Source organism: Otolemur garnettii, unplaced genomic scaffold, assembly GCF_000181295.1.
Source record: "Otolemur garnettii isolate 467f Iridium unplaced genomic scaffold, OtoGar3 scaffold00006, whole genome shotgun sequence".
In the NCBI taxonomy this organism is placed as follows: domain Eukaryota; kingdom Metazoa; phylum Chordata; class Mammalia; order Primates; family Galagidae; genus Otolemur; species Otolemur garnettii.
The window spans coordinates 22,789,396-22,802,810 of record NW_003852401.1 but is presented as its reverse complement, the minus strand read 5'-3'; the positions used below and the strand labels follow the sequence as shown (position 1 = coordinate 22,802,810).

Sequence of the window (13,415 nt, the reverse complement as noted above, 5' to 3'; positions counted from 1 at the left end):
TGCTGCAAAGATTGCTCAGATTTCAATTGTGCATTTAAAGCTCTGCCTTTCTTTATGCTGCACAGACCACCAGAAAAAAAAAAAAAAAAAACCAAATCAGTTGTTTTTCGTTCTGAGGTAAGGACAGTTTGCTTCAGGCTTTGATTTGGTTTTGTTCTGTTTTGTTTCTCAAATAAAAACCTCCAAGTACTTACTTTAAGGTCAAAACAAAAAGTCAAGTTACTCTTTGAATAGCTTCTTTCTATTTAAAAAAGAGGAACAAGTGAAAATGCCGGAGTTGCAGAAAGGTCTCTTTTGGAGCTGAGGAGCTGAAGGTGAAGGGACCAGAGCTCTGAGAGTTTAAACTGCCCACCCAAAGTCACAGGACACCCTGGTCGAAGAGCAGGAAGCCCATCTGCCCTCTCTAGGAGACACATCAGCAACCTGAAGGCAGAGACCGGCTCTTTCTGGCCTCTGCACAGACTAGAACTTCCCTCAGTACTGTCAACAGACCCTGCAGCTGTAAGGGCCTCCAAGTTTCTAGGCTCTCACAGGCATTCAGCAAACACACACATTTTCCCAACCTCCAAGGAATCGCCTGAATTCTTTTTTTTTGTTTGTTTTTTGAGACAGAGTCTCTGTCACCCTTGGTAGAGTGCTATGGCATCACAGCTCACAGCAACCTCCAACTCTTGGGTTTAAGCAATTCTCTTGCCTCAGCGTCCCAAGTAGTTGTCATTGTTGTGTGGCCTGAATTTATAAGTTGACAATAAACACTTCAGTGAGATCATATGAGGATGTGCTCTGGAAAAAACTCTGCATTCAGGGCCCATGGGTTCTGGGAAAGGTACAGAAATGGCTGTCTACAAGAGGAGGCTGGAGGCAAACATGCCACGGGTTGGATGACCTAGCTGTCATTCTTCCCGGACCTGGACTTATTAGCTATTGCTTCTATAGACCTGTGCTATTTCGCAACTTAAAAAAAAAAAAAAAACAAGTAATAGCACATCATAGATAGCCATACCAGGACATTTTACAACCAGAATGGATATTTTTTAAAATTTTGTTTTATGGTCCACGTATGTGTGTTTCCTCTTCCAAAAGATCTGCAAAAACTAGCAGTTTTCCACATAGTGTTCCTTGGCAGGCTTCATCACTACGGGCTTTCAGAGCTCAGCAGATTCCGTTTTTTAAAATAAAGATATTGGTCTGAATAATGGCCTCTCAAGACTTTCCCTACAGGAGCTAAAAATGAGCTTTTCTGGGATTTAACAAGGATCTGCCTAACACCGAATCCTAGGGGTTTTAAAAAATCATTATTATGCTACTTGATTTTCAGAATTCCTTTCTACTGGTCTGGTGGGTAAAGGGAGAGTAAGAAGAGGGGATGCCAGGCATGCTCCATCTTCCTCCCTTCCATTCTGCATCCTGAACCAAGAATGAACAGTGCGGCTGGGGCTTCTTGCTTCTTAGCATATGGAGTTGTCATCCTTGACATCAATAGACTTGGCAAGGGTCTCTGTTTTCTCTTTCCTGGGCTATTCTGAGAAATGTATTATAGCTACAGATGTCGAGTCTGACTAAGCAGAATCTGGCCTCAGATTACTCTAAATCCCAGGTGCAACCAAATCAAGGGTGCCTCCATGCATCCCTGCTCCTGATCCTGTTTTCATGTGTCAGTCATCATCACTAGCAAGCCCCTTTACTGAACACTTTGAAAATGCCAAGTTCAGGGCTAGACAAGTGGGGTTCCAAGATGGTCCAGACAGGGTTGCTGCTTTGTAGAGGCTTATAATCTTGAGACATACAAAAATTTAAAATAGAGCATTCACCACAGAAGATGCATGATGTTAAACCTCATAGGAAGGCTTGCAAGACCTTCCCAGTTCAGCTTGAAATTTGAGACAAAGTGTTGCACTGTGGCAAGTTCAGAGGCCTGCTGAGAAACAAGGAATGGTGTGTTAACACTTTCATTGGTGGGCCTCAGTGATGAGGGTCAAGGCAAAATGCACAGAGGCCTCTGTCTTCCATGCTTCAAATAATAGGAAACCTATGTTCAACAGCAGCCAACTTACAACTTTGTTGGGGTGTGTAAAGGAGCTCTGCAGATGGTCTGGCTTTCAGATCAGGACTCTACTTTTTTCCTTATGACAGTTCTTTTGCAAATAAAATGGGGTTTAAATGAACATTAAGAGAAGCAACTGAGGAAGGAAAGAAGTCAATATTCTGCAAAGGGTAAGCAGGCAAATGAGACCCTCTGACTCATTTGGGTTGATGGGATATGACTGTGTGCAATTAATACCATGTCCTGTTTTAGTTCCATACATCAGCTGTGTCTGTCCCTGTTGTAGGTGCCATCCAGCCCCCTGTTTGGTCATGAAGCTATGGACCCCAGGTAGAGTTCAATAGGGCATCCTAAGTATGGGAATGACACTCAACAGGTTCACAATAGCAAACCTAAAACTTGACCCTGTGAAGTAGAATCTCTAATTTATCTCTAACATGCCCTCCAACTCAGAGTGCATGTATCTGAGGGCTAACCTTGAAGGCTGTCATAGCATAAACCCTCTTGGATGAGGCTTCCCATATAAAACTCTTTTGTAAGCTACTAGTTTTAAGGGTGGTGATAGAGGCATCGCCTGCTCAAAGGGTTTCCTTAAAGTTGTTAAAATCTCCCTTTTCCCATTTAGACCTGAAGGTTGCAAATGGAATACAACAGGGAGAGGAGACAAACTAAATTAGATTCAACCTAAGATTCCAGTGCCAGCTTCTCAGTAGACTTTATATGAAGTGGGACTTTAATAGCAAAGTAAAGATTGAAGAGAGAAGAGAGAACAAAACAAAGGGAAGAAAACAGAAAGGAGAAGAGACAACAGGAAAGAGAAAAGAAAGACACACAAGTGAGGATGTATATGTACACAGACATGTGGATGTGTCAAGTGAACATGTAGCAATCACAAGGACAAATGGATCAATAAGAGAAAATATTAAATGAAAGGCAAAGAGCTGGCAAAAGCAGCAGATTACCTGCCCAAGTAGCATCATCTTCGAGTAAACGCTGCTCCTCTGCAAGACACTTTTTGGGCCATTCTCCAGGAAAGTTCAAACACACACAAAACCTCACAACGATCATCTAAATCTACAATGACTAAGAATGCGGGTCGTGTTCCCTGGAAGAATGCAGTGCATTACCTCCACGGCCTTACATCCCAATGGTGTATCCTCTCCGAAATTTCATCTCATTCAACACCTCAATTCTAAAATATCTGGATGAGCAGACTCATGGACAGTCAGCAGTGCCCTGAGGAACAAGAAACAGTTGATACTAATTCCAGAGCTGACTTCCTGGACATCCAAGGCTTTGGAGCCACTTTGGGCCCCACCCTAGGGAGGGCTCCATGCTTGGTGTAAGGCTCTGCTATCACCATCTTAAAATTCTTAACCATTTCTTAACAAGAGATTCCTACATTGTCCTTTTGCACAGGGTTCTGAATATCATGGGACTGGTCCTACCTAATTTTAAATAATTGTCCCTGGTTGGGTCTATACCCCACAAATATATCTAATGAAGATATCACAACATTTTTATTCTAAAAAAACTGAACAGAAAAGCTCAGAAATAGGTGATAATGAACATTTTATTTTTTTTTTAATTTCAGGTTAACATGAGGGTACAAACAACCAAATCACAATATTTGAATTTGTTAGGTAGAGACCCTCTTGTAGTTATGTCCTACACCCAAAAGGTGTGCCATGCACCCCTACATTGTGACAATGAACATTTTAAATCACAAAAAAATATAAAGGAACACTTTCATAAAAATTTCCTGGAAAAAGCTTGTGTTCAGCAGGCATGGGGGGTCTGTTTCAGAATCGGTATTTGTCCTTGAATAAAAACCATAGTGTAAAGTCACATTTTGTAAAAACCGGTTTACTCTTCATCAAATGAAAAAGAATGAAAAAGAAATAAAAAGGAAGGAAAGGTCAAATTGACTTCCTAGGGAAGGGAAGAATGCAGCTTGAAAAAAAATAGTTTACTCAACTTTTTCAATGATATCAAAAGGACTCTTTGACACTTCTTGGCAAAGACATGACAATACTTTTAATGGTATAAGAAAAAAATGATCATCACTGAGAAACTTCACAAAAGTGGCCTTGATGGTAGGCTTATACAAAAAGTACATGACCCTTACTATGAACTGTGAGCTTTACATGTAAAAAAAAACTGTAAAGAAAATATAATATTCTAAAAATATATATAGGTATTTATCTCTATTCTAGGCTTTGGAACTCAGCTATTTTCTTCTGACACACCTTTTTTTGTTATTGTTGTTTGTTTGTTTGTTTGTTTGCAGTTTTTAGCCAGGACTGGGTTTGAACCTGCTACCTCTGGTTTATGGGGCTGGCATCCTACTCCTCAAGCCACAGGCACCACCTGCTCTTTTGAATGAATGATCTCTTCAAACAAAACTAAGGACAAAGAGACATCACCTGATGTATAAATTCTACTGAACCACTAATGTAGCTGAAGCACAAGCCTTATTCTTAGAAAAAGGAAAAGAAAGTAAATCTAGAATTTAACTAAAAGCTTAGTTTCTTAGGCTATTGATTACTCCAGCTCAGGAATTATCCATAGGCCTTTGATTTTTCTTGATTTTGTTTTGTTCTTATTTTTTATTTGTTTTTATTTTTCTATAATTAACTATGAAACACAATTAAGAAACATAGTAATAGACACAAAAGCATGGCAGAGAGTAAGCAGACACTGCTTTGGGTTCAGAAATCACATCCCTATTCAACAGTGCTTTTTTTTTTTTGCCTCTTCGACTTTCCAGACTACCAAGATATGTTTTCTTGCCCCTACTTAAAAATCATAGTTTCCATCTCTCTACTGAAATTACCATCTGTTCCCTCATTTTATCCATTTTTCCACTATATCTTAAAATAGCCTAATAATTTCAAGTCCTACCTGATAATTCCAAAATTGGGCCATCTCTGTGCCTACTTCTATTGACTCTTTCCTCTCTTGGCTAAGAGTCACATTTCTTGCTTTTTCTTAATCTTTTAAGGTATTTTGTTTGTGCTAAAAATTTAGGGTAAAATAACTGAGAGACTGAGTTAATATTTATCTAAAGAAAAGGCTTTTCCCCCTTTCCTGTCACAGGCCACTAGCTAGGAAAGGGAGAGCTGAGTTATGTAATCTAGAGTTGATTTGCGTCTGGGTATTACTGCTGCTTTAGCTAGATTCAGTTTATCAATGGTTTTAATATTTTGAGAGTGGGAATAGGACTCTCCCTTTTAACAGGGCTTGAGATCCGAGCACTGGCAAGATTTTTAAGATGTCTCTATGCTTTTCAGCTAAACCACTAGTTTTCTAAATTGAAGGATACCTCTCTTATTTGTAAAGCCTTTATGCATCTTTAATAATTCTCTCCACTCTTCATTATAGCTCCTGGCTTTCTGTACCTCTAGAAATCTCTATCCTGTTGCTCTGCCCTTATCCTTTGGATGATGACTATAGAACTCTCCTGGTGTGCCATAGGAGGATTTCTTTCAGCCCTCTGACCCTGTTCCTAGCCGTCGCCAGGCCCACTGCCTTACATATGGGAAAGACCACACATGCCATACACTCCCAATATCAGATTTTCTAACCTACTCTTGGCCTTCTGTCTACCACCTATCTGCTCTTGATGAAGAACCGTGGGAATGATTTGGAGAATTGTGTAGGACTTGCTCTGTGATTGCAGATCCATAGGATTCTAAATAGTCATGCCAAAAAACATGTAGCCAGATATTCAAACTCTAGTTTCTTCTTACCCTCACTTACCCTCCTCTTCCTTCTCCTTTATTCTGCAAATATGAAAGTAGCTTAGTTTCTTGCCTCCTAAGAAAGGCTTCTAACTTTCCAAAATTTAATTTATTTATATTTTTTTCTGTCCATGACTCTTTCACTGGCTTAAAAACATCTAAGATTTGTTGTTTACTCTCATTGTTGGAGTAGGTATAAAGAACCACAGCAATTTTCTACATATGAGCCAGAACCCTACTCCTAACTTTTATTGAAGTTTCTTTCTTATTTATTTATTTATTTATTTATTGGCCAGGGCTGGGTTTGAACCCACCACCTCTGGTATATGGGGCCAGTGCCCTACTCCTTGAGCCACAGGTACCACCCCCTACTCCTAACTTTTATGGTGTATAAAACTCTGATTGCATCCTTCCTCCTGAAATCCAAGGATCCTGGCTGATCTGGCCAACTCCTTTAAGCCTATTTCTAGCCAGAGTAGCACAAGCCAGGCACTTTCATGAAAAGTCAGATAAGCTCCCAGATTGAGAATTTCAACCTATTTCAAACCTCCAACTTAATGAAATTTTAATATCTCACTTCAATCTGCTCTCAGTTCTACAAGACTATGTATACTCAGTCTCACATTTCTGTTTGCACTTCACTTTCCAATTTAACAATCATTGTCTTTTGAACCACACATCTAGTTCCTGATTCTCTTCCCAGCCAACCTGTTTCTTATAACCTTGGGTGACAACCTCTCAACTTTTGCTCCCTTCTAGCTCGTTAATAGGTGATACTATGGTTAGAGCATCTGTTCCCTCCAAACCACATGTTGCAAGAGGGCCCTCGCCAGATGCAGCTCATAAACTTTGGCCTTCTCAGCCCCTACTAAGGTTAGGAATAAATTCCTTTTCTTTATAAATTACCCACTTTCAGGTATTCTTTTATAAGCAGCATAAAATAGACTAAGACAAGTATTATTTAGATAGCACTCTCTTTCTTCTCCATAAGTAATCCAGCCTCTGCCCAGGAATCAAAAATCTCAAGCATACTCACAGCTACTATTTGAATTCCCTACCACCCCTACCCTGCCTAAGGATACTCTAGACTCAGAATCTATTTTCTAGTTCCTACTTTCTGTTCTATCTCTGGCATACCTCAGGTATGGTACATACCCAATTCTTTTGGTTCAGTTAAGACTTGCACATCACTCTGATTTACATCAATTACATTGATCAATAATAAACATATTACAACATAAAGAGAGAACAAAAAGAAAGACTTTTTGTTCTAGACTTGGAACCTCAAGTAAATAGCCATAAAACATCTAATTGGATACTTGAAAAGACCAAACTACACAGGGTATATGTCAGTGTGGTTTTGTGTAAAAGTGCGATGTTGTTTCATCTTAAAGTGAGATGTTCATTCTCTCTCTCTCTTTTTTTTTTTTTTTGATGTTCATTCTTTTTAAAGTCTCAGGTGTACATGACAGTTCAGTAAAATATTTAAATTATAAAAATCACAATGGCAGCCAACATAATGACATCCTGAAACATTTCTAGAGAAAAAAGCAATGCACTATTCTTTCTGAAAGCTTGTACTGTACACACTCCACAAAGAATTCTGCTAGAATGTCACAAGTAAGAAATAAGAATTATCACCACACATGTTACTCTGCTCATTCTGGTTTATTAGACTTCAAGGCATCCTGGGACTATTCCTCTGTCTAGGAGATCTGAGCTTCTTTAAGTCAGTGGGCAAGACCATGGAGAATAGAGAAGGCTGAAGAGTCGTTGGCCTCCTTGTCCTTACTTTATTTGCCCCCAAATTTTAGCCTTTACCAGCATCTCTCATGACATAATTTCATTCCCATGATGTAGAGAATCTATTATTTCCTTGCCTACCTACACTAAGTAGCCAGGTTATGAAAGTCAATGTCTATAAAGAACTGTGTGTTCCTTGACACAAAGGAGCTTGACAAATGCAAAGTCATATTAAAATGATACATTGCCTGGTGGTTTAGTGAGTAATTTAGAAGAGAAAGAAAAGGCATTTCAAAATGAAAGTCTTCATGATATTGTAGAAGGTGTTCCTTGAGGGTTCCTTGCCAGTTTCCTCCTATTGAAAACACTGGTAGGTTTGGTAGAGAGGTGGAATGGAAAGAATGTTCTAAATTTTCTTTGCTTCTGTACGTACCAGTTTCTGCCATATATAAGGCCTAGTTTTCAGCATAAAAAATCCTTGAAGGCAGAGACAGAACAGATTCTGGCTTGGAATTAAGAAGACTTGAGACTGTAGTTTCAATTCTATTACTTATTTATTATGATCTAGGCTGAACCACTTACTTTTTCCGAGCCTTAGTTCCATATGTGTAAAATGGGGCAAAAACTATTCTACCAACACCATCATTGTTCTTTAGATTTGTTTATTTGATATTTTTATTTCAAATTAATATGAAGGTACAAATTTTTAGAATATATTCTTCTCACTTTCATGGTAAAGTTCCAGTTGTAAAGGAGCTCCTCACCCAGGAGGCGTGTTATACAACCTAAACCTAAACAATGTGCACAATGGATGAGATCCTGTCACATGCCCTCCCTCCTTCTGCCAATCATCTTGCCCTCTCCTCCTTCCTGCTCCCCCTTCCCCCATAGTAGACTATCTTTGTGTTTTATTATTTATATGAGCATATAATTGTTTATATATTGGTTTCATATTAGTATTGCATACATTGGATATTTATTTTTCTATTCTTGTGATACTTTACTGAATAATGTGTTTCAACTCCACCCAGGTAAATTAAAAGATATAAAAGTCTCAGGGGAATTCATGTGGAGGTCAGAGTGGAAGCAGGTGTGAGTGGGTCCAACAGAAGGAAACATGGCTGCCAAAGTGTGTGAGTCCATCAGCAAGTTCGGCCTGGCCTTAGCCGTTGCAGGAGGCGTGGTGAACTCTGCTTTGTATAATGTGGATGCTGGACACAGAGCTGTCATCTTTGACGGATTTCGTGGAGTGCAGGAAATTGTGGTAGGGGAAGGGACTCACTTTCTCATCCCATAGGTACAGAAACCAATTATCTTTGACTGCTGCTCTTGACCACGTAATGTGCCAGTCATCACTGGTAGCAAGATTTACAGAATGTCAACATCACACTGCGAATTCTCTTCTGGCCTGTGGCCAGCCAGCTTCCTTGAATCTTCACCAGCATTGGAGAGGACTATGATGAACGTGTGCTGCCATCTATTACTACAGAGATCCTCAAGTCAGTGGTGGCTCGCTTTGATGCTGGAGAGCTAATCATCCAGAGAGAGCTCGTCTCCAGCCAGGTGAGTGATGACCTTACGGAGCGAGCAGCAACTTTTGAGCTCATCCTGGATGATGTTTCTCTGACACATCTGACCTTAGGGAAGGAGTTCACAGAAGCGGTGGAAGCCAAACAGGTGGCTCAACAGGAAGCAGAGAGGGCCAGATTTGTGGTGGAAAAGGCTGAGCAGCAGAAAAAGGCAGCCTCATCTCTGCTGAGGGTGACTCCAAGGCAGCAGAGCTGATTGCCAACTCACTGGCCACAGTGGGTGATGGCCTGATCGAGCTCCGCAAGCTGGAGGCTGCAGAGGACATTGCATTCCAGCTGTTGCACTCTCAGAACATCACCTACCTGCCAGCAGGGCAGTCTGTGCTCCTCCAGCTACCCCAGTGAGGGTCTGCCCTGCCTATACTCCTCAGGCCAACTGGGCCACAGCCCTGATGATAATTAACACCACCTCCCTTCTGCCCCCACCCAGAAATCACTGTGAAATCTCATGATTGGCTTAAAGTGAAGGAAATAAAAGTAAAATCACTTCAGATCTCTAAAAAAAAAAGATATAAAAGTCTCTATCATTTTACTGGCTGAATAGTATTCCATGGTATACATATACCACAATTTGTTGATCCATTCATGGGTTGATGGGTGTTTGGGTTGCTTCCACAACTTGGCAATTATGAACTGAGCTGCAATAAACATTTTGGTGCAAATGTCTTCATGGTAAAATGATTTTTGTTCTTCTGGGTAGATACCTGGTAATGGGACTGCAGAATCAAGTGGAAGGTCTACTTTTAGTTCTTTGAGGATTCTCCATATTTCTTCCCCAAAAGGCTGCATTAGTTTGTAGAACCACCAGCCGTGTAGAACTGTTCCCTTCTCTTTATATCCATACCAGCATCTGCAGTTTGGGGATTCTGTGATGTGGGCTAATCTACTTGGGTTAGGTGATATCTCAGACTGGTTTTGATTTGCATTTCTCTGATGATTAAAGACAATGAGCATTTTTTCATGTATTTTTTGGCCATTTGTCTATCATCTTCAGAGAAGTTTCTGTTCAAATTTCTTGCCCACTTATATAGGAGGTTGTTTGCTCTTTTTTTATTGTTTAATATGTGTTCTCTGTAATTATAGATTTTCTTACACCTGGAAAACCCCCAAGCCTCAACTACAAAGCTCTTAGAAGTGATTAAGGAATACAGCAGGGTCACAGAATACAAAAATCAATACCCAAAAAATCAGTAACCTTTGTATATGCTAACAGTAGTCAAGCTGAGATTAAAATCAAAGACTCTATTCCTTTTACAGTGGTGCCAAAGAAGATGAAATACTTGGGAATAGATCTTACAAAAGATGTGGAAGATCTCTATAAAGAGAACTATGAAATCTTGAGAAAGGAAATAGCAGATGTCAACAAATGGATGAAGATACTATGCTTGTGGATGGGAAAAATCAACATTGTTCAAATGTCCATACTGCCCAAAGTAATCTATAGATTTAATTCAATTCCCACCAAAACATTAATGTTATCCTTTAAAGAACTTGAAAAAATAGTATTTCAATTCATATGAATAGAAAATATAGTTTTTAGAAATAAAAACAAATCTGGAGGCATCACATAACCAGACTTCAGATTATACCACAAGTCTACAGGGATCAAAACAGCATGGTACTAGCACAAAAACAGAGATGTAGATCTATGGACTAAAATGGAGAATCCAGATATGAAGCCAGCCACATATCGTCATTCAATCTTTAACAAGTCTAACAAAAACATGCACTGGAGAAAAGAATCCTTACTTAACAAATGGTGCTGAGAGAACTTGTTATCCACATGTAGAAGACTAACTGGACCCACGCATGTCACCATTGACAAAAATTGATTCTCTCTGGATAAAATACTTATATTTAAGACATGAAGCTATAAAAATTCTAGAAGAGAGTATGGAGAAAATGCTTGAAGATATTGGCCTGGTGAAAAACTTCATGAGGAAGACCCCCCCGCCCTGACAAATTCAACAACACCAAAAATACATAACAGATTTGATCAAGCCAAAAAGCTTTTGCATAGCTAAGGGTATCACAAACAAAGCCAACGGAAAGCCTTCAGAATGGGAGAAGATTTTTGCATGCTATGAATCTGACAAAGGTTAAGATTAATTTAAACAGGCCAGATTTTGTAGCTTACACCTGTAATCCTAGCACTCTGGAAGGCCAATGTGGGTGGATTGCCTAAGCTCAAGAGTTCGAGACAAGCCTGAGCTAGATCAAGACCCCATCTCTGCTACTAAAAATAGAAAAACTAGCTGGGAATCATGATAGATGCCTGTATTCCTAGCTATCTGGGAGTCTGAGGCAAGAGGATTGCTTGAGCCTGAGAGTTTGAGTTTGCTATGAGCTACGACGCCACAGTACTCTTCCCAAGGCAACAGAGTAAGATTCTGTCTCAAAAAAAAAAAAAGATTAAATAGTGTATGTAAGAATGTGACACACACAGTAATAAGCACAGCACAAGTGACACAAATTCTTATTGATGTTATATTATTAAGTACTTAGAATAAACTCATTTATATCTCTTAATTCCTGTGTCTCCAGATTAACATGCAGATGGCAAAATGAGTTCCATTTCTGTAAAAAAAACAATGAACAGAGGAAAAATTTGAGTCAACACCACCTTAGGTCTATCTAGGGAGGAAATTTGTACATTTCACAATATTCCAGAAGCAAAATGTTTGAAACAAGACATGCCCTTTCTCATTACTCATACTTCTTTTTTATTTCCCACTTAGTGAAATTCTAGCTTTTATAGAACATAAAGTATGACAGATAACTCAGTATGGAACAGACTTTTAAAAGTTCGTAACAATTATACTGGAAAGAGGGTGATGTACTTGGCTTGTTGGTATAGGAAAGCATATTACTGAAAACCAAATCCTATCAACAATGGCTTATCACAGGAATGAACAATAATTAAACATGAAAATGTATTCATGTAATTCAGTGCATTAACAGAATAAGAAAACCAACCAAATGATTATGTCCATTGAGGTTAAAAAACCTCTTAGCAACGTCCATGCTAATTCATGATTTAAAAAAAAAAAATCTAAAATTGCTGATGTAGTTAAAGCATACTCGCTACAACCAGAAGACAAGCATGCTTGCTATGACCTCACCACTAGAGCTCAACAGCGAATCAAAGGTCCTAAATAAGACAAACACACACATGAGGTACAAATACTAAAAGGGACTACCTAGGAAATCTAGGAAAATAAACTGAAAAAAAATTAAGGCAAATGAGAATTCAATAGGTTGGTCAGACAGAAGGTCATCATAGGAAAAAAAATAACTTTCCTATACACGACCAACTAATTAAAAAGTGAAGATATGACAGGACCTCGTCCCTTTCAGCATATATGTATGTGCGTCCAACATGCAATAATAAACCTGCTAATAAAGGTGAAATCCATATGTAAAGATCATAAAATTTCCTGTTTCGCAAAATAGAAACCATTCTGGTCTAGACATCAAACATATTTTAAAGATATAAGACATTTTTAGTAAACTCTGAAATTTTACATTTACATTACACTGACAACTAGACCATTAAAAAAGAAACCAAGTAATAGAGTAAGACAAAGATTAACATATAGTATATGCTAAAGGCAGCATATTAGCTCAGTAGGAAAAGGACAGACCTTATGTCATTATGCTGAGAAAACTGATATTTATTAAGGAAAAAAAAAAAACTAGAATCACACTTCATTAGGCAGTCCGTAAAAATAAATTCCACGAAGAACAAAGAGATAAAAGTGAGGGGAAATTATAAAAGTATTAGAAGAAAACAGAGAATTTTCTTTTTAGTACAATGATAAAGAAGGTTTTCTTAAATAAGATTAGAGTCCACAAGTAACAAGTGATGGATGGTTATGAGACTATCAAAAATGTAAAGCTTTCACACAACAGAGCACAGGGCCAGTACTTACATAAAATTTACACATTAGTTCAAGGTTTTCCTTGCCTGTCATATTTTCTGCACTACTGATTTTTATTTCAGAAAATATATCTATAGGATTTATAATAATGGCGATGCAAGATCCATATTCCCGGCTGACTGGTCCCTTTCTAACCAGTACTCAATTCCAGATCTTCCACACAGGGAAGATGGATACAATTAACCAATATCAGGGAAGAAACTACTTAAATCCTATTTCACTTCCATTTTCTCATACAGGGAAGTGGGCTTCAAACTGTGAAATTGAGGACTCATTCAAAAGGGCAAAAAATAGCAAGAGAGCCTGTTAACTGGGTCCCAGTGTCCTGGTACAGACGGGTCCTGCCGCCCCAGGG

General features: G+C 38.8%; 1 protein-coding gene and 1 pseudogene across 1 annotated transcript in view; one reads left to right on the top strand and one right to left on the bottom strand.

The window, feature by feature from the left end:
* The window catches only part of GLIS3 (GLIS family zinc finger 3), a 448,158-nt gene that overhangs the window by 228,684 nt on the left and 206,059 nt on the right, over positions 1 to 13,415 (bottom strand). The gene's annotated exons all lie outside the window — the stretch shown is intronic.
* On the top strand, positions 8,595 to 9,471 carry LOC100951613 (annotated as a pseudogene).